Source organism: Pteropus medius, unplaced genomic scaffold, assembly GCF_902729225.1.
Source record: "Pteropus medius unplaced genomic scaffold, Ma_sr-lr_union100, whole genome shotgun sequence".
Lineage (NCBI taxonomy): Eukaryota > Metazoa > Chordata > Mammalia > Chiroptera > Pteropodidae > Pteropus > Pteropus medius.
Window position 1 is genome coordinate 2,391,975 of NW_024353908.1, and position 25,036 is coordinate 2,417,010.

Genomic DNA, 25,036 nt, shown 5'->3' on the forward strand with positions numbered 1-25,036 from the left:
TAAAGAATATATATTAATTATTTCTTAAATATTTGCTCAAAGTTTATTTTTTAACTATTTCTATTTTTATATATTTTTTAAAAAATACAATTCTGATAGCATGTCTAACAGAAGTAAGAATTCCACCCTTTCACCCTGTAACCATGAAATGAATCTAGGAGATGAATCTGTGATCCACCACAGCAATGTCAAAGTTTAACTTTCAGGAAACAGAAAGTTCCCTAATTCATCGTTAAAATGTTCCAAGTTAAAAAAGAAAAAAGAAAAGTGGAGGAACATTAATCTCCATAAGAAGGGCTGTTTCTTTACCGCCAGCTCTCTACCATTTTTCCACCCTTCCCCAACGTGACATTCAGGGTCAGGTGGGCGCAGATCTGATAGGTGACTCTTGGGGCGTGCGGGGCGAGGTGGGGGTTGTGTGGCATTATCCCACTTCCGTCAGCATCTGGAGAGGAAGGAGGCTGGGCCGAGAGGGTCTCCCAGGGCGGGGCGGAGGAGGGAATGCAAAACAGAGCCTCGCCCCTAGAGCCCACATTGCAGCAACGCCCCACCCTATAAATTCGGAGCTGCCTCTTTGCGGCTGATTCCAGCGCCTGTCAGCGCCCCAGGCAGTGCGGGACAGAGTGCCTTGGCGGGCGCACGGCTAGCAGCTCTACCCGGCTGGAGGCCTCGATCCATAGGGAGCAGCCCGACTGACCCCAGTGAGGGCTCACGGCCGGGACGCCGAGGTGGGGCGTGGAAGCCCGGCACCAGCGCCGCCAGCTCGTGGCCCGACGTGGGTGCAGGTGAGTGGATGCGGACTGCCAGCCAGGCTTGGGGGCTGCGGGGCGGGGTCGTCAGTTTCATGTCAAGTTATCCTAACTGCGGGCGCTGTGTTGAGAGGCTCCGGAAGACCACGGGGAGAGCGAGCTCAGTTTGGGTTGACGCCCACGCGGAGTTGGCCGCCCTTCCCCAAATCAGGTGAGGGTCTCTGGGCTGGAAAGGTACAATTTGCGCTTGTTTGCCGCGAGCCCAAAAATTTCATTTCGATTTGACCAAACTTTTTCAAGTACAAGCAAGAAATCTGCAGAAATGGATGAAACCAAGTAAACTTTCCTTCCGAGGCTTTTAGCTAACTCTGGTCTTTCAACCGTAACCTTAGTGGATAGCCAGTGTGACTGTACCCGGCGTCCATTTCAAAGTTGCGTTGCTTCTCGGGCGAAGTTACAAGTGTCCCCACACTGCCTCTCTGCCCCTGCGCTGCTCATCACCCCTCCCCCTCCCTGCAAACCATACCGATGGATCTTTGGCACCAGACATCACCCGCACCAGGGGCAAAGTCTCCCACCTTCAGGTGTCCTAGGTGCCCTTCGATTCATCAAAGTGGGGAAGGGAAAAGCCCTGGCGTCTCCACACCTTGATCCCCACAGCCTTGTCCAGTGCCTAATTTGTAACTGAGTCTGGATTTTAGGAGAAGCTCTTTCCCGCTCCTTCCATCCACTCCACCTCTCTATCTAGTACCCGATTCTCCACATCTCTTAAACTTCCAGTCTCTCTACAGTGCGTGCCAGCCTGCTAAGATCTCCGGAAGACCTCTGCAAGTCCTTTCCAAAGCGTCCTCTGCTCCATTATCTTTGAGCAGCCATTAGAAACCTGGCTCTTGAATCCATCTGGGGCTTCTTTACCAAATCTTGGTTTGCTGACAGCCTCATTAATTTTCAAAACACTCTATTGGCCCTCAGGAGCCCCCTCTTTTTGGCAAAAGTCTGGATGTTCACTTTCCCCTGAGATTACTTTTGGGACTTGGCTACATTTATTCTAGTGCTATTTGGGGAAGAGAAAGTAAAGTGAGGGAGGAAAGCTATCTGGCACCTTGCTGTTCTGTGTTGTGTCTCCTTCTGAAGGTGCCTCATCCTTGGCAGTAACCACCTGAGGGACTTGGATTCCCAGGCATTTATTCCCCTTAGCATAAGCTGTAATGTCCCTATAAGTTTCCTCTAAAAAAGAAACTGCCTGCTTCCCTTGTCTCCTGGAGTGTTTCCCTCGCTGTAGTGTTGCCTCAGTGGATGACCCCTCCTTATGTGGTGGATTCCACTACTCTTCCTGGCAGACAGTGCAGGGGTCAAGGAATGGAGACTGTCACTTAACTAGCTGTGTACAATTAGGAGAGTTTTTTAACAACTCTGAACTTCAAGGCCCTGCCATAAGTTTCCCTCCAGTGCTAAAATTCTTTGATTTCTTTTGTTTTCTTCTTATTGCTTAGATATTAAAAAAATAAATAAAATCTAAAATAATTGCCTTTTTAGTCCATGTTTGGCATTTTCAAAACTGTCAAAATAACTCTCCTGGTAAATTATCTGCTCTGGAAAATCAGTAAGTTTTCCAGGACCGACTTCAAGTGTCTATCCCCGAAATTATGGCTGGCAGGTCCTGTAACCTGGCCTGTGTCTTAGGGAGTGGCCCCAAGTTGCTAGGTCGCAACATTTGCTAAAGCCTCATGATTATTAGTGTCAGGCATGTTGTCTACTCTGTCTCTCCCTTTTTTTTTTTTCCTGACTCCATTAGTCTTTATGCCCATTATGAGGCCTTGATTTCTGGTTTAGCTCTTCTTTAACCTAAAATGGAATCAACTGCGCCATCATGCAACTCAGAAGAAAATGAATTTTCTTCCACTGGGTCCACTGATGCCAAAGAAGACTCATCTTTGAGATTTAGAAAGTGTCTTTCAGTCACTGTTGCTTCAGCAATGCTCTGCACGCCAAGAGCTCTGAGCTTAAATCTTTCCTATCACTCTTGACCCCTGGTTCAGTGTTCAAAAAAGGACAGAATTGTAGATTGTTCAAGTTTCTTATTTTGTAAGTGTGTATGTAATTTTGGGATTTTTGTTTTGTTTTGCTGCTGCTGTTTATACTGTTGTTGTTGTTGTTACTATGACTATTTGCCCTATGCTAGAGAGAAAATAATGAAAGAAAATTTAATCTGCTACTTACCCAAAGGCCAGGTAGAACAGTCGGCTGAGGAGTTTGAAACTCATAATTTAAATGTATGATGCATGCCTCCTCTAGTTTTTATCTGTGCTGTCACAGTATCATTTTCAAGCAGTTGCTGTATTTTGCTTTCAAATTTGTTACAGGGTCCAAGATTGAGTCCTGTCACACTTGCACGTGTGGGCTGCCCCACACAGGATCTCGGCCTTGCTCTGTGCTCATTAGTTTACTTAGTCCTTTTTCCCACTCAATCATGACCGGGGAATGCCAAAGAGTTTCCCAAGTAGGCTAGAAAATTAAGAATCTATTTAGAAGTTTGAAGTAAATCCAAGTGTGCAGATTAAAAAGCCGTCTTGAATACACGCTGTGGCAATAAACAAATAGAGAGCCAGAGCAACAAAATATGACAGAGTATCCAAGGCCAGATTAGGAATTCTTTTCTCCTATGTTCTCTGGCACACTGGACAAAATCACCGTTTAAACCCACCATTGGAAAGTGCTATTATTTTCCTTCAAAGTAGTCCTAAGAGTTCTCTTTCAAAATTGCTTAAAGTCATTGGATTACATGGATTACATGGTCCATTTCTTTTCACATAGGTGCTTATTAAAACAATATACTAAAACGCCAAGCAAAAATAAATTTTTCTGCATTCACACTGTAAATTTAGATATCACTTTATATTTTCTATTTTATTAATGAAATGATTTTTTTCTACTCCAAATCAGCTTGCAACAGCTTACTATGTAAAACCATCTTAAATCAAAGAGTATCTATAGAGACTTAAGGTAATATTGAATTGATTTGGCAAGTGAGTGCCATTATCTTATTAAAGCACTAAAATGTAATGCTTCAACCACAGCAAAAAAAAAAAAAAAGTTTAAAGAGGTATACATTTGCCAGATGTATCATTAGTTAGTGGTTAGTTTAATGACAAATTTGACAATTGGAAATAGAAAACAGTATATATCTAGAACAGTCGTGGAAATGACTAGTGTATCATGCTTTTAGCTTCGCTTTTATTAACATTAAAAAGTTATGCTATTTGATTTTGATTATTTCCCTTCGTAGCAGATGGTCATGGGGAAAAAATTCCCTTAAATGTGAAAACCGAAATTGTCTTCCAAAATATTTTACTAACAAAGAATTCAGTACATACTGTAAATATTTTATGACTCTATTATTTTACATTATTCTTATAGCACAATTTAGAAGAGTTTGTTTTTATTTTGTTTGTTTGGTTCTTAAAATAAGCGCATTGTTTAAATGTCTTCAGTAGAAATAAATGTCTAGAGTCTGCCAGTTATTGTTAGAGTTTCTTATACCGAAGAATACTTTAAATTGGGTTGTTAGTCTCACATTTAACTTTCTAACATTTACAAGTTTTGAAAATGAGTAAGAAATAGGAGTGCTTTATTTTTCATAATCTGATTCTGCCAAGTTCCAATTCTAGATGTCTTTAACATTTTAAATCATAGAATTGATAATTACTCAGTTTGAATCAACTCTTATGTGATTTTCTGTTTATTTTATAAATATATGAGCTGCTTCATTCTTTACCAAATGATGCTAAAGACTTAGAGCAATGGATTGAAGCACTTTGAACGGTTAACTTCAAAGTAAGAATATTGGAGAATTACACATTCGTACACAAAGAGTTTACAATTACTAATTTGCTCTCTAAGTTTTCTTTAGATATTTTCTATTTTTTATTAATCCAAGCTCCTCTTTTCTACCTTGGAAAATGAAGAATGAAATGTACCCTATAGGTCTGAGTGATATTAAGCCCTGAGGACACACGGAGGTAGAAAAATGATCTTTGTCCTAGAGCGATGTTGGTCAAGCTAAGTACATATTTAGATATGGGTCTCTTTAATCATCTCAATGCCACTGGGATGGGAAGCCATTTAAAAACAACTCTTCTTCTGTCCGCTATCAGACCAGGGGAATGTCTAATGTGGTCACATTGTTTAACTCCGGCCACTTCCATGATAACCACCACACCTTTCCCCTCCTTGTGGGTTTATAACTCCTTTGATAGTATGGACCACATCCCATTCATCCTTGTAGTCTATTACCAAATGGTCCACAAGTCACTTGCTTGCCTGTTTGTTGTTTTTTTGTTTTGTTTTGTTTTCTGCTAAAGCTATTGGAAATGGTAAATATTTTCAGATCCCTGTATTTTACAAGAGAAATTTTAAAAACCACTTTTTCTAATCTCATTTAAATATATTATCCTGTTCTAATACAGTGACTTAAAATTGATGCTTTAGTTTTATTAATTGGAGAACTACATATCACTTTTAGTCTAAAACTGTAATGGCAAGGAGCAAGTAGAGGGAAGAGTAAGAAAAAGAGAAATGAAAAAGAATAAATGGTTGAAATAGAAAGTCAGTGTTTCTTAAAGTGTTAAAGAACAAGCAAGGCAAAGATATTACAATCAGCTGGGGAGCATTTTAAATCTATACATACTGTCTGCACTCTCCTTCCTGCCCCTTCCCCCATTTCCTCTATTGAGAACTGCTGTATCACAAATTAGGAACAACCATCCACAATTACCTCAGGTATCAAGGTCCACAGACCAGCACCATGGACATCACTAGGGGCTTATTAAAAATGCAGAATCTCAGACTTGACCTCGACCCATGGAATAAGAATCTGCATTTCAACAATATCCCCAGGTATTCTAATGCACAACCTATGCCTTGTTCGAATGATTACCTAGAAGTTATTTTTTTAATAAATATTTAAAATAAAACTAACAGCACATATAATGTACCAAACATGACATTGGAGAAGCACAACCTATGCCTTGTTCGAATGATTACCTAGAAGTTATTTTTTTAATAAATATTTAAAATAAAACTAACAGCACATATAATGTACCAAACACGACGTTCAGCCTTTAAACATGTTTTATTTAATCCTCACATCTCTATGAAATAGTCACTGCTCTATCCTCACTTTGTAAATTGGGATACGAGATAAGTAGCTCATCCAAATGTAGTAACTGGTGGAGTCAAGATTTAAACACAGAAATTCTGATTCCTGTTTTCTTAGTTGCCAGCCCACACTGCTCTACACTAGGCTGCCTGCTTTTCAAAGCCAACTAATCATTTGAGAATTTATTTAAAGTTATAATTTGAAATTAAGTTCTCTTTCCCTCATGGAAAAAAACAAGATCTCCATTTTAGTTATAACATTTGCCTGTCATCTTACCTTTAAGTACAACAATGAAGAATTCTAGAAATTCTTTCTTTAGTTGGGAAATAAATACTAAAACTGACAGCCCATTATTTAAAACTTAAGATTCTATATCTCTATTTTTTTCCCATAACAACTAAAATTTTCTGTTTTTACCTTTTTTGTGTTCTGACAGTATAAAATTAAATTTCTCTTGTGAATCGAACAAGTCATTTCCTACATTCATGAATTGTTCAGCATTCCAACTCCAATTACATACCACTCTTTTAGCTTTTAATATAAACACTTACTTATCTACAAGCAATGGTTTATAAAATTGTAGTTGGATATAGTTACTAACTAGTCAATCTGCAAGCAAGTGGTAACTTATTTTAAGACAATGGCTCCACAAATGATTTAGTGTCCGAATGACTTTCCCCAGTGTATGTAGATTCTCTGACAGCTGCCATTTGGACTCAACCAACTGTTATTTTGACAGGGGCTCACTGATGTTGCTCAAAAAATTGAGGCGAGTCAGTCTGGGTTTCTTGTGATCATATTTGAGAGGAGAAGTGTGTCACCGGGACTGAGACAGAATTTCACCAAGCGCTTGGATCTAGAACTTTAGATATACAGGCAGCACTAGCAGTATATCACCTAATTTATAAGTTACTGGTTAAGCTAAAATCAAGGGAAAGGAGTGTCTAAGAGATATCCTTCATATAACAGGCAGTGTTCCTTAGTTATAATAAATCATAAAATATCAATAATCCTCTATGACCCTTTAGAGTCCTGGAGGTCTCACTAAGCCCTAATATTTGTGACTATGGCTGAATATAATATGCACCAGGTATTTTTCTAAATAAATTGAAAACAATGTCACAGCATTTCTTCTAGTAACCTTCAACATTTACAATCTTAGCATCACATGTACTTTACTTTTGGACCCAAGCTCTTCTCGTTATCCAATTCAATGCATTTTACAAGTTTCTAAATCTATGTGATATGCCCCTAAAACAAGAATGTTCCATTAACGCTGCTTTAATAATCTCTCTTTCCAATCAAATGATGTCACTTCATATAAAACACATTATACTCAGCCCTTAACCTTCACACAATTAATTGCTGCCACTTTATCAGGAATGGAAAAGAATCTGATGTGACTGCTACATAATGATTTCTTAAATGTGCTCTGGCATTTGATCTACTAAGTTAACAGAATGGATTTTTGAGAGAATCACAAATCTATTCCTATTCTTTTAAATTCCCATTAGGTTAAACCATATGAGAGAACATTATATGGCCGTAATATATTTATATAAACATATATTTAATATATAATATATTTAAAATATTTAATGACAAGAAAAGGTAATCACAAGTGAATAAAGCAATGTATAAAAAATAAATCATGAGTGTGATCCACTGTGTGTGTATGTATTTGGAAGATTCTTGTCAAGGTGCCCTTAAGGTATTACTTGGGTCATTGATATTCTAATAAAAATAATTTAGGTATATTAGAACTAATTTGTGAGTAAAATCACTGAAATATTTTTAAATGCCTACATATTTGTAGAACAGATAACAAAGACTAGGAAAAATATGTAACAAATCTTAAAAGCTTTTGAGGATTATTAAGATCAAGGCTAAGATCAAAAGTACTTTTTTTCCTTTTTTTTTTTTTAAATGTGCTTTCAGAATATCCAATTGTGAACCTCTATTACTTTTATACTTCTCATTTTCTGTTTGTCTCGGAAATTCTATTACTTTCCTTCTAACCAAGTCTAGATTTTAGATCTTAAACAATCGTTGTTAACTCTCTGGAGAACGACATCGGCAAATCTGACCCTATGTCTAATTCCACCCCCCGCCCCCAAGGTATGTTAGAGCCTTACAAGAGTCCACTGAATTCACACCATAGTGATATTTTATAGGAGAAATCATCTTGTGGGAAACTTCTTGTGCTATAACAAAAAAATCACCAAAAAAATAGATATAAAAATAGATCCTTCTAATGCCAAAATTCCTTTATACAATAATGCTTTAATAAAGTTGATGTACATTGTTGTTTTAATAAAGTACTCTGCATACAATCTTCCTGATTAACTCTTCATCTTAAAAAAATTCTTTTAAAAAAACCTAAATCCATAAACATTGATGAATTTGGCCATATACATACATATATATATATGTAGATAAGTAAGCGTTTATATATGTATATGGCCAAATTCATCAATGTTTATAGATTTAGGTTTTTAAAGACATATAAGAAGATACATATAAAGAAGAGAAGAAGTTATAGGAGTATATATATATAGTAGTATAGGTAGTATATATGCATATGGCCAAATTCACCAATGTATATAGTACATACACAATACCAATACTACTACTACTACTACACACCATCACTATAATAACACACATACAAAAAAGGCTGTATAGTAAAAAACACCATAAAAAAAAAAAGATAAACAGTAACTTTGGAAAGCTATTTGCCAAATATTACATGTAAAATGCCAGCTACTTTAATATAATAACATGAGCTCTTTAAAAGGGAAACCGTGAACAACAAAATTTTAAAATGAGCAAAGGCCATGACTGGCCAAACAAGTAGAATACATAAAATAAGCAAAAAGAAGCTCAATCTCATTCATAACTAAAGAAATGCAAATCAAAACAAATACATACTTTTTACTTATCCAACAGGAAATAAGATTTGATAAAAGCTAGATTTTTGGTATCATAAATTGGCGTAACTTTTATAAAGGACGTTTTGTAAGTATCTTTCAAAAACTTAGAGTGTGCAAACAATTTGCTTCAATAATTATGTTTGGAACTTATTCTACTGATATATTCATATAAGTACATAAATGCATATGTATAAATGTGATCCTTGAGGCATTTTTTTTAAGCAGTCAAAAAGGGAAACTGAAAAAAAAACATTAAGGCCCATTAATAGTGGACTGGTTAAATAAGTTATCATGTATTAGTGCAATGAATATAATACTGTATACCAAAAACAAATGAAGTAGATTTACATATACTGATGAAAAAAGTTCTGCTAGCCATAGTATTATGTTAAAAAAAAAAGCAAAGAGTAGAATAATATGTATAAAATGAAAAAGATGTGTATATACACATTTATATACATGTAAATACATTTTTTAAAGTCCTAGAAGGATACATAAGAAATTATTAGTGTGAAGTATCTCTGGGAAATGGATCCAGAGAGACAATTAGAGAGGGCTAGGAGACATGTACTTTTATATTATACTCATCTGTAATTTGACATTTATGTCATATGCATATATTACAGCTGTGAAATATAAAAACAGAAAAAGATCTTTTAAAATTATATTTTAAAAATTATGGTTCAATAACACTTGTCTAAGCTTTATATTAAAAATAATCATTTATTAAAGTTTAACTATAGATTCACAAGTAAATATATAATTTATAATATTTAGTAATTATGTCTACAGAAGTGTCTTAGAATAAAATTGCACTGTTTTACCCCAAAACGTTCTTTTTCTCCTTCTCTAGTGTGTATGGATGGCGGTGTGGGGGAAGATATTGACAGTAAGCGAGAAGAGGATGCGATCTCATGACAGAGCCGTTTAGTGCAACCTAACACTGCATAAGGAAAAATATGTCCCTGATGGGGACCAGATGATTTCATCCCCTCTTTAAAAACATTCATAAGATATAGTCTTAATGCTTCTTCTGTAAATTAAAAAAATAAAAATCTGACCATATTTAGTGAATCACACTAATCTTTTTTTCTTTCCAGATCTGGTACATGACACATTGATCTAAAATGGCAGTGTTCTTGTCTGAATAAGTCACTGAAGCCATCCTAGAAGGTCTGCATCCAGGTAAATGTCTTACACCTAGAGCATTATATCTGTCAGTAGTTTTCTGTAATGTGTCAACAGCGCAGGTAGCACAAGAAGCCACACATACCGTTGTCTAGTGACAGAAACAGAGAGCAAAAAAGAAAATTCCAGTCTTATCCCATCCCTTCCAATATATAGCTTAAGAACACATATGTATTTATATAGTTTTAAATGTAAACAGAGTCAGAATTACCGATATTCATGTTTTAATACTAAACCATGTGAGAAATTTGCAATCCCTTGTGACAAGGGTCTCCTTGTGGCGTGGGTGATTGCTCACAGCAGCGCTCTCCATTCTGTACAGCACAGGCCTTTAGGAGAGCCAGGAGGGAAGTGATTGCACTCTCTCATCAGCCATGAAATGGGAGCTTTGGCCTTTGTGATGCCCCAGCACTTACTTCCAGAAGCACATAAATCTTAAAACTTGACCTGCTCACCTTCTGAAAACTCAAATGTCTCAGTCTTATTCTTACTCCAATGAGATATAGGAAAAATGGCATTATGAAATTGGAGATAGAGGTACCCTTTCATCCCCATGCAGTCTAGGCCCCTGGTAGGCATGAGTCCTGTGGAGTCACATAGCAAGGCATTACACTCAGAACCTGGAATGGCAGCCGGTCACTGCTCTGTCCACCCAACTCCTGTCACGTGGGTTTCTATGCTATTTTTCATAAAAGGACTCCTGGATTTTCCCAGCTAGCAAGGTTTTTTTTTTTTTTTCCTGAAAAAAAAAACTCAGCTCAGAGAATGAGCCCTTAGCTTCTCAAATTAACAGGGGAGACAATCCTTAACCCCTTCGGGGAGAATGAAAAGAGTAGCTTGTCCACTTCTGAATATGTCTTCATTTTATCAAAGAAGAAGGTAGGATAGGTGGTGGGTGGGTAGACAGATGTTGAGGTGACTATTATTTGCTCAACTGGGAAGTAGAAAACTCCTGATGAAAGGCACTCCATGGTGGTGTTAGGAAACTACTTTAATCTTGTAGGCAAAAATAGTAACATTCCATGGAGTTCTATAACTGGAAATCATTAAAGGTTTTCTTTTCTTTTTTTTTTTTTTTTTTTGGTGTAGTTAAGTCTAGGAAGCTGGACTGTGCATGTTTTCAGCAAAAATCCAGCTCTGGAAAAAGTACACTAAAATATATGTTCTAGTTAAGAAAACACTATGACAGGAAGCTTTATTTTTATATCCTAAGAGCACATTTTTATATCCTAGGAGGCGCTCTTTATCGGTAATACCCCACCAGCCTAACAGTGGAAGAAGCAGAACAGTAATTCCAGGGCTTCCTGCCAGTAATGATTCTTGGACTAGCTGCCCTTTTCCTACATTTTGGAAGCCCTCATTTCTGACTAACGTTCACACGTTTGTAGCAAAACTTGCAAAATAATTATGACATTTTGCTTACAAATAGTAAAACACTGAAGAAAACATTTTGTAAAACTAAACTTTTCAAACTTTTAAGTTTCAGATGAATAAGCAAAACATGCATAACTCTAAGTTTTTGTTTTTGTTTTTGTTTTTTAAGAATTGATGTTTGTTAAAGAACTGATGCTATACCAATTCTGCCACTAACTAGAGACTTTGCGTTTGGTTTCCTATAAAGTAATTTCCAAGGCTCCTTCCCAATGTGAGGAATACTAAAAGAGTTTTCAGAAGGACCTTCTGAACTTTGTAATATTCCTTTTACCCAACTTAACAACTATACAACTCTGATCTCTTTTTGATTTAGCCAGTAATGTGTAAACAGCATTTCAGATCTTGTTTTATAGGATCAAAAGATTTTAGGTTGAAATCTACTTATGAAATTAAGAAAGCCTGATTAGGATATTAAAAGAAAATAAAGACCATATTCAGTGGCTTAACATCTGTAGACTTGTGCTGTCCAATATGGTTGCTATTTGCTACATGCGGCTATTTAAATTTAGATATGAATTATAGTTAAATAAAATTAAAACTTCAGTTCCTCAGTTGTACTAGCCACATTTCAAGTGCTCAATAGACACACGTAGTTACTGGCTACTGTATTGGACAGCATAGATATAGAACACTTCTATCACAGAAAGTTCTGTTGGACAGCATTGCTATAAACAAATTTAATAAGCAGCAGATGTGTATTGGTAAGAAAGTCATATGCTCTCTTAAACTTGTTTGGAAATTTTAAATTATTTTTAAATTTCAATTTCCTCAGTTGTAGGTTATCTGATATGTAGTTCTCACAGGCCTCTTTTTCTTTTCTTTTTACCATTTATTTTCATATTAAAATATATGGAATTAAATATTTTATGAAATGACACCTATAGGTTTTCAATATCAAATACTCTCTCAACCCAGTCAGTAACAGCAGCATCATATTACGTATATTGGTGCACTGAGATGAGCACATAAAAAACACTGTGGCCCATGTGGAATCTGCTCAGCTTTGAACATCCTCGAAGGGGCCAAACTTCCTATACATTTGGAAAATGGAGCAACATTTTGAAAATATAACCCCAATACCTTAGCTCTTTTGACCAACTGAATAACTAAGTTTCACAACTGCTATACAAAGAATTCTTTTTGAAAAGCGCTGAATGTTTTTTTTAATCAGGCTTATCAAAAAGTGTCACCTTCACTAATCAAAAAACTCCATATGCTTGAACTGTTTTTAGAAACATACAGCGATATCATTTAAGAGAAAGCAGTTATATCTAAATACACAGAACAAAAATGTCATCGTGTGAACAAAATATTTTTCTAGAGATGCCTGAAACACATTCAGCATAGAGCCATTCCTTGGGAAATGGAGTCTCCTAAGCATGACTATCATCAGTCTAATTATATCTAGAACCATCTAATTTTAATGCAGAATCATCTTGGAGTTCACCTACCTGGAACTTCAGATTATAGAGAAGACACCACTGAAGCCATGAAGGCAGAGGCTTGCCCAGAGCCATGAGGGCCATTCCAAGTCTCCCAGCTCTAAGTCCATGCTCTTTCCACTTCATTATGTTATGCTCCTAGCAGGTGGTTCCAAACTGGTTTACACACTGATCATCTAAGGAGCTTCAAAAAATACTGATGTTCTGTGTTCTACCCTAGATTTGTGATTTATTCATTTGAGGTACAGCCTGGGCTCTGAAATTTTTAAAAGATTCCCAGATGATTCTAATATGCAGAAATGTTTTGGAACTTGTCAGATAGAACTTATCAGATAGAAGAATTTCAGTCCTGTAAATTCCTGCCTTTTTTTAATCAATAATTATAGTCATATTAGTGAATATCATTTTGGGCTGCTTCCAGTTGGTAACAGCCTATCCCTAAGGCCCTCTAGTTTACTGTTTCTAATCCACAGTAGGCTTTTAAAAATCTGCTAACCAAACCTGTTAAAACTAGATATAAAATAAAAATAAATCTGCACTGAATGAGAATCAGGTTCCTTCATCTGCATACATTTTGGTATAATTATTTTAACGTCTTAGATGCCTTTGTCAGGTATAGCCATGTTGGTAAACAGGCAATTTCTTAAAAACTTAAATAAATGCTTAACAATTCACCTACCTTCTTGTAAGTATTTACCTAGGAAACGAAAATATATGTCCACACAAAGACCTGAGCATGAATGTTTTTAACAGCTTCATTCATAAGCACCAAAAACTGAAAACAATCCAAACAGCCACCAACAGAGAAATGGAAAAAGAAATTGTGCTCTATCCATACGATAAACTACCACTAGGCAATGAAAAGGAGCAAACTAGGATAACACTAAGAGAAAGAAGCAGACAGAAAATGCAATATACTGTGTGATTCTATTTACATGACCTTCTGGAAAAGGCGAAACTATTGAGACAGAAATCAATCAATGACTGTGAAGGACTGGTGTTGGGAGGAGGGGACAGACTGCAAGGGAATTTGGGGGGTGATGAAAATATTCGATATATTAACTGTAGTGGTCATTACATAACTGGATACCTTTGTAAAAACCTATCAAACTGTATATCTTGAAAGGGTGAATTTTACTGTGTATAAATTATACTTCAATAAATCTGACTTTTAAAAATTTTTTAAGTATTTTATGTATTTTTCTAAAGTCAGAGGTTCTTGTTTTCTTTAAAATTGTGAAAAGAGGTACACACAGTTATATTAAGCTAATATATGGCTGTTGACTTTTTTTATCTTCATCATTGATAACTCTGAGTAAGAAAAACTAGAAAAGATGTAAGATCACTTTTAAAGGCCCATATTTCTTCCTTACTCTTGATATTCTGTAAGATTTTATTCTTTCTACAATGATAGATATGTCTCGATTGTCATGATCAAAGCTGATTTATGTTTTTTTAGGCAACTGGGGAGAGAAGCAAAATAAATGTTAGACCATTTATTTCTTCTTTTCTTTTTTTATGAAAATGTGCAAGACATTAGAAGTCTCTGTTTTTATTTTCAAATTATATATGTCACAGATAACAGTAGTATTTAATTTTAATTAACATAATCACCCCTTATTATAGTATATTCTTAAAGTTCTTAGTCACCATTTTTCCACTAATATAATCTCATTATTAAAACATCAGGCTCAGTTACTTTTCAGTCACTTATACCTGGTAATTCAATTACATTTGGCTCCTGGACTAATAGTTGTGTGTTACACAAAGCAAAAATTAAAAACAAATTTGCCTTTGAGTCATTGAAGCATCAAGAATTTGAAATAGCTATATAACTAGCTGTGAGAAAGGCATATAAATATCCAGCCAATATTTCCTTTACACATTTAATAGTATCACTTTTAATGAAATCATAAGTAATAGATGTTTGGACCAAATTTGGAATTGTCAATTAGAAATCCTAGTGTTTTACCAATGAAAAGAGGCAAAATAAAAAGCCATTTGTGGGGTGTTTTTTCAATAAAAAGTATAGCTTTATTATAGTTTACACCAAATAACTATTATTCACACAGTTTATCTATAGAAACATTGTCTCTAGACTTGAATAATATAGGTAGATAGGCTTAGCACATAACTGACTGTATAGGAAACTAAATTATATTACTATTAATATTTTTAATAATTAATGGAGCTCAGAGAATTAGCCTCTAAATTTAGAAGCTCTGTTTCGTTGGCAGGAAGAGCTTTTGACTAGTACCGAAAATGTTGTCATCCTCCCCCTTCAACTAGTTATTCCTTTTAAGACTTTTAAGAAGATTTAGATGTTTGAGAGTAATATTTTAAATTCCAGAAAGGTCTAAGATATCTTAGAAATGTAATAATACAGTGCATACCTGGCAGAAGGTAACCAGTTATCTGGAACTAGGACTTTGGCACCTTTCCAGAATTTAAACAAATGCTAGACACCGAGAAGGCCTGGGACAACAGGAACAATGTCAGACCACACATCCAAAATCCAGTCAGGAGCAGCCTTCCTCCTCCTCTCATCCAGGCAAAGCCAAAAGGCTTCTACACACAGCATGGGCCACTATAGAAAGCAAACAGAGATGCTGTAAATAAAACCAGGCAGTGCATAAAGAAAGGCAGTGTCTTGACCTGGATGGAGCCCGAACTTTGGCATCTCAGTGATGCTTCCAAATCAAAGAAGAAGAATAAGGTGGGTGTTTCCCTGCCTCCTGGTCTCTCTAGAGCAGTCAGTGTACAGAGCAGGAGGATAAAGCAACTGTGTTTCTTCCTTAACAGTGCAAAGCAAGAAGTCCAACTTGCTTTAGCAGTGCGAAAGCCATGCAAATTTGAATCATGGATGAAAACAGCTTCTCATGTGATATCTGTAACACCAATGAGCTAGCCATATATTATTCAACTCTAAACCATTAATGAATGCCAGTCTTCATTTTACATAGAGCATGTTTATACACAATCAAACAAGGGAACATTGGAAATGGCCCTATGAGAAGTCCTGGACCACAGTGCATCAGCTTGGTTTTGGACCAACTGAAATAGTAGTAGCCAACCCCCAAATTTCTGCTAGAACTTAGATTTAATTAGATAAATAAATTAAATAAAACAGACCATCTGAATTAAAGAGTGAGAAATACAACATGCACCAATTAAGTGAAAGAAAAGTTATACTATAACTAAAACAATAATTGTCAAATTTAAAAATTTATTTTAGCTTCCTTAATATATATGACCAGTTTAATAGACATCTATGTAACCAATTTTGTGATTTCTATCTATCTTCTTAGGAGGATGTTTTAGTATCTTTAAACTTGAATATTTAATCAATTTTTTTTATTTTTTTTAGTTTTTATGGTATCACCATCCATCAATTCTTATCGGTTGAAAACATACACACACACACACACACACACACACACACACACATTGCTAAACATCCCAAGAGAAAGTAATTCTGCAATCCTCCTCAGCAATTCATTCTAACAATTAAGAATGCTTAAGCTAAATAGAATAATTCATTTTATAGGAAACTTTTATTCAATATGTATAATTAGTTTTAGTTAACTTTATTAATGAAATGTCGCAATCAATTAAGTTTGCAATAATCAGATGCAGAGGACCCGAGGAGCTATATCTCTCACAATTTAGTTGGAAACCAAATGTAATTAGATTTGATCAGTTGAGTATTTCTGTCTGATGTAGAGTTAGGCACATGCCCAAGTGTGTATATAGTTGAAAAGAGGTAGAAAGAAGAGTGTGACTTAGGAAATGTCTAATTGGCCACAAATTGCCACAGGTAGACAGATTTTCTTCAGATAGGCCTGTGTTTTAAATTTCATTTTCAGATCTGAATGACTTTAGGGTTGTATATGAACTCTTCTATTTATCACAGACTCCTGCACTCCCTAATGCCTTATATTGGGTGCTTCATACATTTATTTAACTGCCCAAATTATCATAACCTAGAAGTTTATTATTGAAAGGGTGAGGGATAAACCTAAAGTTTCTTTTCTCTTACTCTAAAATAGGAATATCAAAAATATGTCATGACAGTAAGAATCCTTTTGAATGAGAATTAAATTAAATACAAGTTATTCCTACTTAGAGCCGCAGTTTGCAACAGATTCTGCTGTGATTCATTCAATAAGTATTTTTGTTGGACATCTATATGCCAGCCACTGTTCTCAGCACTAAGGACAAAGTGTGAATAAAGCGGACAAAACACCTGGCCTCACAGAACTTACATTCTAGCCCATGTAGAGAGAGAAACAATCTATAAAATATACATTGTATTGCATGACAAGGAGAATCGGAATAGAACATGGAAGTAGTGAGGGGGAAGATGCAGTTTTGATAGAGCGATTAAAGGAAGCTTCCTTAGTAAAAAGGAAGGAACTCTATGGCTCTCTGTGGGAAGATTGCTCTAGGGGGAAAGAGCAGAGTAAAGGCAAAGGCCTTGAGACAGTATTGTGTCAGCATATTCAAGGCACAGCAATTAGGCCAGTATCCTTAGAAACCACAAAAGAATGGATAAAAAAGAGTGATCAAGTATTGAAAGGTACGATAAACTAGCAGGTAAAAACTAGAGGCATTTAGAATGGATGCCTGAAGAGGAGGAAACAAATGGAAATTTTAAAACTTAAATGGTTTAAAGACTTAAAATGCTTTGAAATATAGTGAAATGTTTCTAAAATTGGATATTTTTACAAGTCATGTCTATTATTCAATTCCCAATGGGTGGTTCTGACTGTAATTCAGGCTCTAATTATTAGAAACCTGCATTTGATGTCAGCTCCGCCTGGATACCCAACTGATTTGGTATAGTTCAAAAACGCTGCCTATCACTGACCTGTAATCCCATGTCTCTGGGCCTTAAAATAAAACTCTCAAGTAATAGAGAGGGGTGCACAACAGTGCCATTAGATTTTTTTAAATAATAATTCTTATTCTTAGACAGATAAATGAGTTAATGAGCCCTAGGGATCCATCGGCTGTGAAATGGTTTCATATACTGGTTATTCCATTTAAAAATTTTTATCTTCAAGTCCAATAAAAAGAAAATTCTAAACAAAAAGATAGAGTTTGCATTGTATATGTGGCATCCATCTACGTGTAACTAGGAATAATATTATTTAATGGAAAATTTCAAATTTAATGAATTCTAAACATGTAAGATAGTCTGAGTGAGAAGGAACAATCCTGACTTTGTGTTATTTTTTGGTGGTGGTGTTTTCTCCTAATCCCCATGTTTTTCCTTTCTTGTTAGTCTTCAAGATTTCCTAATAAGGATTAAGAAGCAGGCACATTTAACAATTTGTATTTGTGGATTGCAAACAAGAAAATGAAGACTAATAGTTTCTCGCCGATAATTTGATTCTTTATCTTCTTTCCCACCAGCTTAGGCAAATGCCTTAGTACTATTTCTTACAGATGACCAAAGAAAAGACAAGTATCTGTGATGTCATGCTTCCTTGAAATTATACAGTTTCTTTAACTGCCTTACAGTTAAACTCCATTGGAGACTTCTTCAAGAGTAAGAAATGAGAAGTGATCATGAACAGAATCAGAAAAAAAAATGCAACTTCCTTTATTCTAGAAAAACAATACTTAATTGTTGGTTAACAATGCTATAGTAAACACTTTGTACATTTCTTCTGCACGTGTCAAGAGTTTTAGGATAAGTACTTGGAAGTGGAAATAATGATTTGATTTCCAAAGTTATGGTGATATAAGGAAACAGGGTTGCACTGGATTGACAGAAAGACATGGGGTTCTGTCCTTAACTTCCAGTGGCTAGCTTTTAAATTGAAATAAGACCCAAAAGAATTGGCATAATTCTAGGTCCTAGGGCTAGTTAATGATACAAACAGTTATTTATTTATAACTATACAGGAACTTATTTCCCAGTACCCCTCATATCACTGATATCCTATAAAATCAGCCTTGCAAGGAGCTAGAACATTTTGAGAATATATAATAATAGATAACTTTAAATGAGAGGTTTTCCTTTTCTTACACAAAAACATGAAAGCTGGTTTGAATTTATGCAGAATTCTGTCCAGGCAAGTGCCTCTAATTTCAGGAAGCATGTAACTCTAGGGTGTCCTTGGAAATTGCAGCATCAAGGCCAAACTGCCAAGTCTAGTCCTTTTCCTCTGAGTAAAACCTTTTCAGTTATATGTCGGTAGCTGGTCTTTGTTCTCTTTAGTGCCTGTTGCAAAATACAGCAATTCTATCACTAAATCCTAGTAATATTGAGAAGACAAGTTAACATAATGCCTGAAATTGAATCAGTATTCTGTCCCTAATAAAAAGTTAGTCACAGCTTCCTTCAAATCTTCCACAGAAATTTCTCCCGAAAAGAGATATTATATAGCATTTTAGAGAAAACAAACTTCTTCAATTGCTAGGCGTGGAGTAATGAAAGAGTTGAAAATAGCATTTTAAGCACAACCATTTTATTTCTTTCAATTTCCTGAGGTTGAACAGATTTTTAACTTCAGTTTTTTAACTACCTTGAAAATAATTTCTGTCTCTAGTTGACTCATATCAATGCAATATTTTATCTTAATCTAGTAGAGTCACAAATTTAAATCATCATCCAGATCAGAAAGAAATAGGTGAGACTTAAAGTAATCTAGAAGGGAAATAGTCTCACTCAAAAAAAAAGTAAAAAGAAAAAAATCTCAAATCCAGGAATGAATCATCCTTGAAACTCTCTCTCAACTTTTGGTCTAATTTTATGGGTAAAAACTTTGGGAGACAAGTTTGGGAAGCAACTAGTACCAAGTACTGTTTCATGCACATTATCTTATTTACTTCTCAAAATAACACTTAGAGGTAACTATGATTATTGTCATTGTATTGCATTACTATTTATAAATGTAGACAAAGGATCAGAGAAAATAATTGTAAACATCTATTAACCGGACATTTACTGGGTCAGTCACTTCTCCATTTTCTTATTTAATCCACCAAAACAAAAAACAAAAACAAAACCCTACAGGCTAGGTTCTTTTAGTAGCTTCATTTTTTCACAGACACTGAGTCCAGAGGGCCACATTGCTAACCAATGCCAGGACCAGAACTAGAATTGAGGACTGACTCCAATACCCTGGTGGTGACTATTTCTCTCCCAGATGTAACCCATCAAATTCTTCATAGCCTGAGAGCTTCCTGTTGCTGTTTTTAAGTGCTACACTATCAGTATTTATATATATACATATAGGTGTGTGTGTGTATATATACATATATACACACACACCCCTATATATACACACATATATATATGTGAACACTTAATATTTAATTAGAGGTTTATATAGATATTGGATCCAAGTACTATAAGCTAGCCTTATTTTGAATAATAGAAGAGTCAGGAGCTGTGAAAGGTATGTTCAGGATTGGATAAAGCAGATATTTTTCTGTCACATTTCAGTCAGAAAATTGTTAATTCATATGCCACCGGCCATCACAGAAATGCAACAGGAAATGAAAACTTAACTACTTTAAGTAATGTGGTCTGTAGTACAAATTATTGCACTGTGAATTAGTTTCCTTCTGCTATAGAATTGATCATTCAGATTATGTAGACAAGCAGAGTAAGACATTACTAAAATTATATTGAATCCTAGATTTGAGATCTATATAAAACACTAGGTAATTTGCCTATGAATACATAGAAAGCACTTTTTAAAGGATTGGGATAGGTTATTTTCTGTTCTGTTAAATATTAGCCTTTGAAATGAACCCAGCTGATCTACTAAATAACACTTGCAAATTGTTGTGTTTTAATAAAGTGACAGACTGAGAAAGAAGCCACACTAGACCTGCTTATGTTTCTGGAGGCGTTACAGGCCAGGAACATTATGCAATCATGCCGTTCAAAAGAAGGGAGCCTCTTAGTGTTGCACCTTGCCTGGCAACAAATGTAGCCACTTACTCCAAATGCAGGCATAATTAGAATCTGAAAATCTAGCTTCAGAATCCCAAACCCCTGGTGCCATACTCAATAAATTACAGCTTTTATACCTGTAATATTTTCAACCATTCCATTTAAATATGTGAATTTGTGAGTGTGATATTTTAGAAGTCCTGCTCTGTCACCATTATTAATCATGTGTCCTATAAATGGGACACCTCATTTTTAGATTTCTGGAGGGCTCAGAGCCTACACTGCTGCTGGCAGAGGGCAGACCCAAATGGGCTAGTCTAGTGAAAATCTCAGGACTGAACATGGAACATCATGAAAATTTAGGGGACCCAAGTTACAGTGGGTATCATTAGCATTCATCATTTTTATATTATAGCTTTAACCAGACAAACCCAGGCTCATGCATTAGTTTATAAAATTTCAGCAGAGCCTTGTAAAGCCTGAAGGAACATTAATTTTTAATTAAATCTTGGATGACCAATAAAAGAAAATTTTATTTAAAAACACTCATAAAAGTTGTAAAATCGATGTTTTAAGTGAACGTAACAGAATTAATTTAACTTTTTTGTTGCAAAAGGAAAATGAATGCTTTAAACTTTAAGGTTAAAACACAGAAGTCTTAAAATACACTGGGGAAAACTTTTGCAGAAAACAAGTTTTGTTCCTCTTATTTGTGACTGGCTGTTGATTTCTAAATTTCAGAGTATGAAATTATGCTCAGCTGTCTACTAGCAATAGCTAGCAGTGGAGACTTTGTTCCCTTCTAAATGGAAGGGTTCCTGTTAGTTTTTCTCCTTCATTTCCTAAAGTGTTGTGATTTTTATTCCCTGGCATTATGTCTTTAAAAGATTTTAAATCTTAAAATATAGAAATAGGGATTGAAATTGAGAGCTGAAAGTCTCAGGCAGTTGGGTCTGATTTTTTTTAAATGGGTAATACAGACCTCTAGTGGTTGAACAGTTTGAAAGCCTGTGCAAGGAAAGGAAATTGTGAGGCAAGTGCCTGCATTTTAAGCTAAAAAAAAAAAAAGCAGTTAAAATTACTCACATTGCAAAATTCATATATTTTGTACAAACCAAAAAAGATAGAAATGTGCTACAAAGGAAAGTGAAGTACTCCCCATGCTTTTTGATGCTCCCCAATTCTCCTAAAATAAGCAAGGACCTTCCCACCAAAGTCCCAGCATGAAATCTGGATCTGTATTGAGTTTCCCCAGATTAACATCCAATGCATTTATCATATGAGTGGTGCTGACAAACATTTGTGTTATGTGAAATAGATTTTATTTTCTTTGGTACACGGTTTTGCCACATTTGGGACTCTTCTTCCTCTAGACTCCAAGGACTGTCCATGAAAATGCAAGAGTCACTCACACAGCCACAGCTTGCCTGTCCTGTCCCCAGGTCTCCCTGTGGGTAGACACACTCCAGTGGAGCAGGCTCAGTGATTGGCACAGCTCTCCAGTCTACATGAGGGGCAAACTATTGGATCCATGTACAAACTTAAGTGATTATTAAATGTCCCTCTAGCACTTCTCAAATTTGAATGCATATACAAATCACCAGGAGACTCTTACTGAAATGTGGATCCTAACTCAATAGGTGTGGGTTGGGGCCTGGCCTTGCTTTGCTCGTGGACTCCCAGGTGATGCTGATGTGGTTCATATAGGGACCACATGGGAATAGCAAGGAGACTCTAACTTCTCTTTATTTTTTTAATTATACGTCTTGTTTTTACAGATTTTTTCCTTTTTTTTTTTTACTTTAATGGCATCTCTTAAAATTTAACTTTTAAATTTAATTTATAAAGCTTTTCAAGTTCTCTTTCACTTCACTATTAATATCACTGAGAAACTTATTCAAATTATGTAAAGTTCATCTTATGTTTTAAAAATGGTTCCGCGTCATCTGTTTATCTTGGTGAGTTCATGGTGGTTGTGAGTACCTCTACACACTTGAAGTCATCGGGCACTTGTACCCACAATTAAATGTCTGATTAGCCATATTGGAAGAGTGGGTAAAATCTGGTTTTGTGCCTGTTGAAAAACCACATTGTAAAATCAAACAGAATAAAAAGCACAAGCTGAGACCATAAAGATCAACAGATCAGAGTAAAGTATGGGAAAATATATTTTTCAGACAAAATCTATTATAATGCCATCATCTAAATAACTTCCTATCATAGCATGCTGTCAACTTTAATTTTGAAATACATAATTTTGGAACTTATGTCATGGGGTAGTCTATAAAAGCCTCTTGCAAACTTTTAACATCTAGTTTCAAATCAAAAATAATATATTAACAAGCCATAAGATGGAGGGAGTACATAAATTATCATCATTGCCCTGCATGAACAGTAATTCACAGGTTTGGCTCAGACACAACTTAGATGAAATAATTAACTGTACAGTACTTAACAGTATAAAAGTAATTAATCTAGCTGCCTCATACTGGTTTGGTCTAAATAAACATGCAATAAAAAAGCCATACAATTTTATTATTTTCTCACTCTGATTGCTACTTTAGTAAGATGGAATTTTAATATGTCAGAAAGATATCTTTTAAAATATCACTATTTTCAAAAGTTAATGTACTGTTTGTAAGCTGAACGAGTTCCATGTATTCATAATGGTGGGCAGATGTTCTCAATTAATAGTTTTATGCATTCTGCTTCACTAGAGTTCAGTGAAAATGATTATTTTAAATAAGGTATAAATTTTTTAAAAATCTATTTTTTTAACAGCAAATCACAGACTCTGTTGATGGTACCACAATCATGTGCTAGTGTAGCTTTGACAAAATGTTTCAGGTAAACTTAGTTCGTGCCCTGTGGGTTCTGGGAAGAGACAAGTTGCCTTTTGGCTTACAGTCCCTTTTCCAGCAGGTTCACAAGGTAAAAGGCAGGATCATTAGTTGGAATGAGGGCAACAAATAAGGCAGGTATCCCTGTTTGGGCAACAGAAGAGTGTTCAAATGATTCCTGCCAAGGAGAGAGGTTGATCCCACTCGGGTGTTGTTTTGTTTTTTGTTTTGTTTTGTTTTGTTTTGTTTAAGTCTATTCTCAGTGTACGGACGGACATTCCTGTGCCTAATGTTATAGACTATGGCATGCTCTCTCCTATAGGACTGCATTGATTGATCATTGTATCATTATCTCCATTTTATAAATAGGCAAAAGAAGAGGATGAGGCTGAGTAATTCTTTCAAAATCAAATAGTACAAGATGCAAGATCAAAAATCAAATCCAGAGAACAGCTTTCAGCTAAGGTGGAGTAACAGGGATTTACCTTCTCACCTAAAACAACAACTAAAATATTGGAGATTTTAGATATAAGTATAGATAGCTATCTGAAACAATGGTTTTCAAGACAGTGGATATCAGACAACAAAGGACAGTGATCTCTGAAGGGTGAGAAACAAGTGAAGTGAGCCCTACAATTGCCCTAGCTCACTGACTAGAGGGAGTTTCCAGCATAGCACAAGAAAAGAGAATCCAGAAGTTTCCCCTGGCTTTCCATGAGTTAAGGAGATGGAGCTGGGAGTCCAGAGGCAAGGAGCTAGAGTTCACAGGGCAGAGTATTGGAGAGTAGAGAGCTTTACACAGAAAAGAGCCCAAGATCTGCAAAGGGGCCGCTTCTGTTTCAGTGCGTGTGTGTGAGTAATCACCCAAAAAGATTAGAGGGAACAATCCCCAGAGATCATCCAGAACCAGAAAATAGTTCCTGTTCCCACCAGCTGGACTGAAAAATACCTCAGAGTTCATGGGGCATCAGACAGCATACTCAGAAGGGCTTTGCCTCAGGAATGGGGAGAAAAAAAAATCAGCCATAGACCTAATGCTGCTCTTGTTCTACCTCATGAAGCTTAAAAGCCAGATCTGAAGAGATCAACCTGCAAGTAACTGTTTCCCAGAACAAAGCTGGAGAATTTTTACAGGAATACAAAAACATCTAATATCCAACAAGGCAAAATTCATAAAATTGCCAGGTATACAAAAACCAGGAAAGTAGAATCCATAAAAATAAGAAAAAAATCAATGGGAACACCCAGATGATAGAATTAGTACACAAGGACATTACATGGTAATTATAACTGTATTGCATATGTTTAAGAAGCTAGAGGAAAGTTTGAACATGTTAAGTAGAGACATGGAAGATATAAAAAAGACTGAAATTGAAT

General features: G+C 35.6%; 1 protein-coding gene across 2 annotated transcripts in view; it reads left to right on the forward strand.

Moving 5' to 3' along the window:
* The first annotated feature begins 643 nt into the window (after positions 1 to 643).
* Positions 644 to 25,036, forward strand: part of AGTR1 (angiotensin II receptor type 1) — a 45,561-nt gene continuing 21,168 nt past the window's right edge. For both annotated transcript variants that reach the window (XM_039851639.1, XM_039851638.1), the window contains exons 1-2: positions 644 to 785; positions 9,941 to 10,025. The gene's annotated coding sequence lies outside the window, so the exon portion shown is untranslated. The remainder of the gene's footprint in view (positions 786 to 9,940; positions 10,026 to 25,036) is intronic.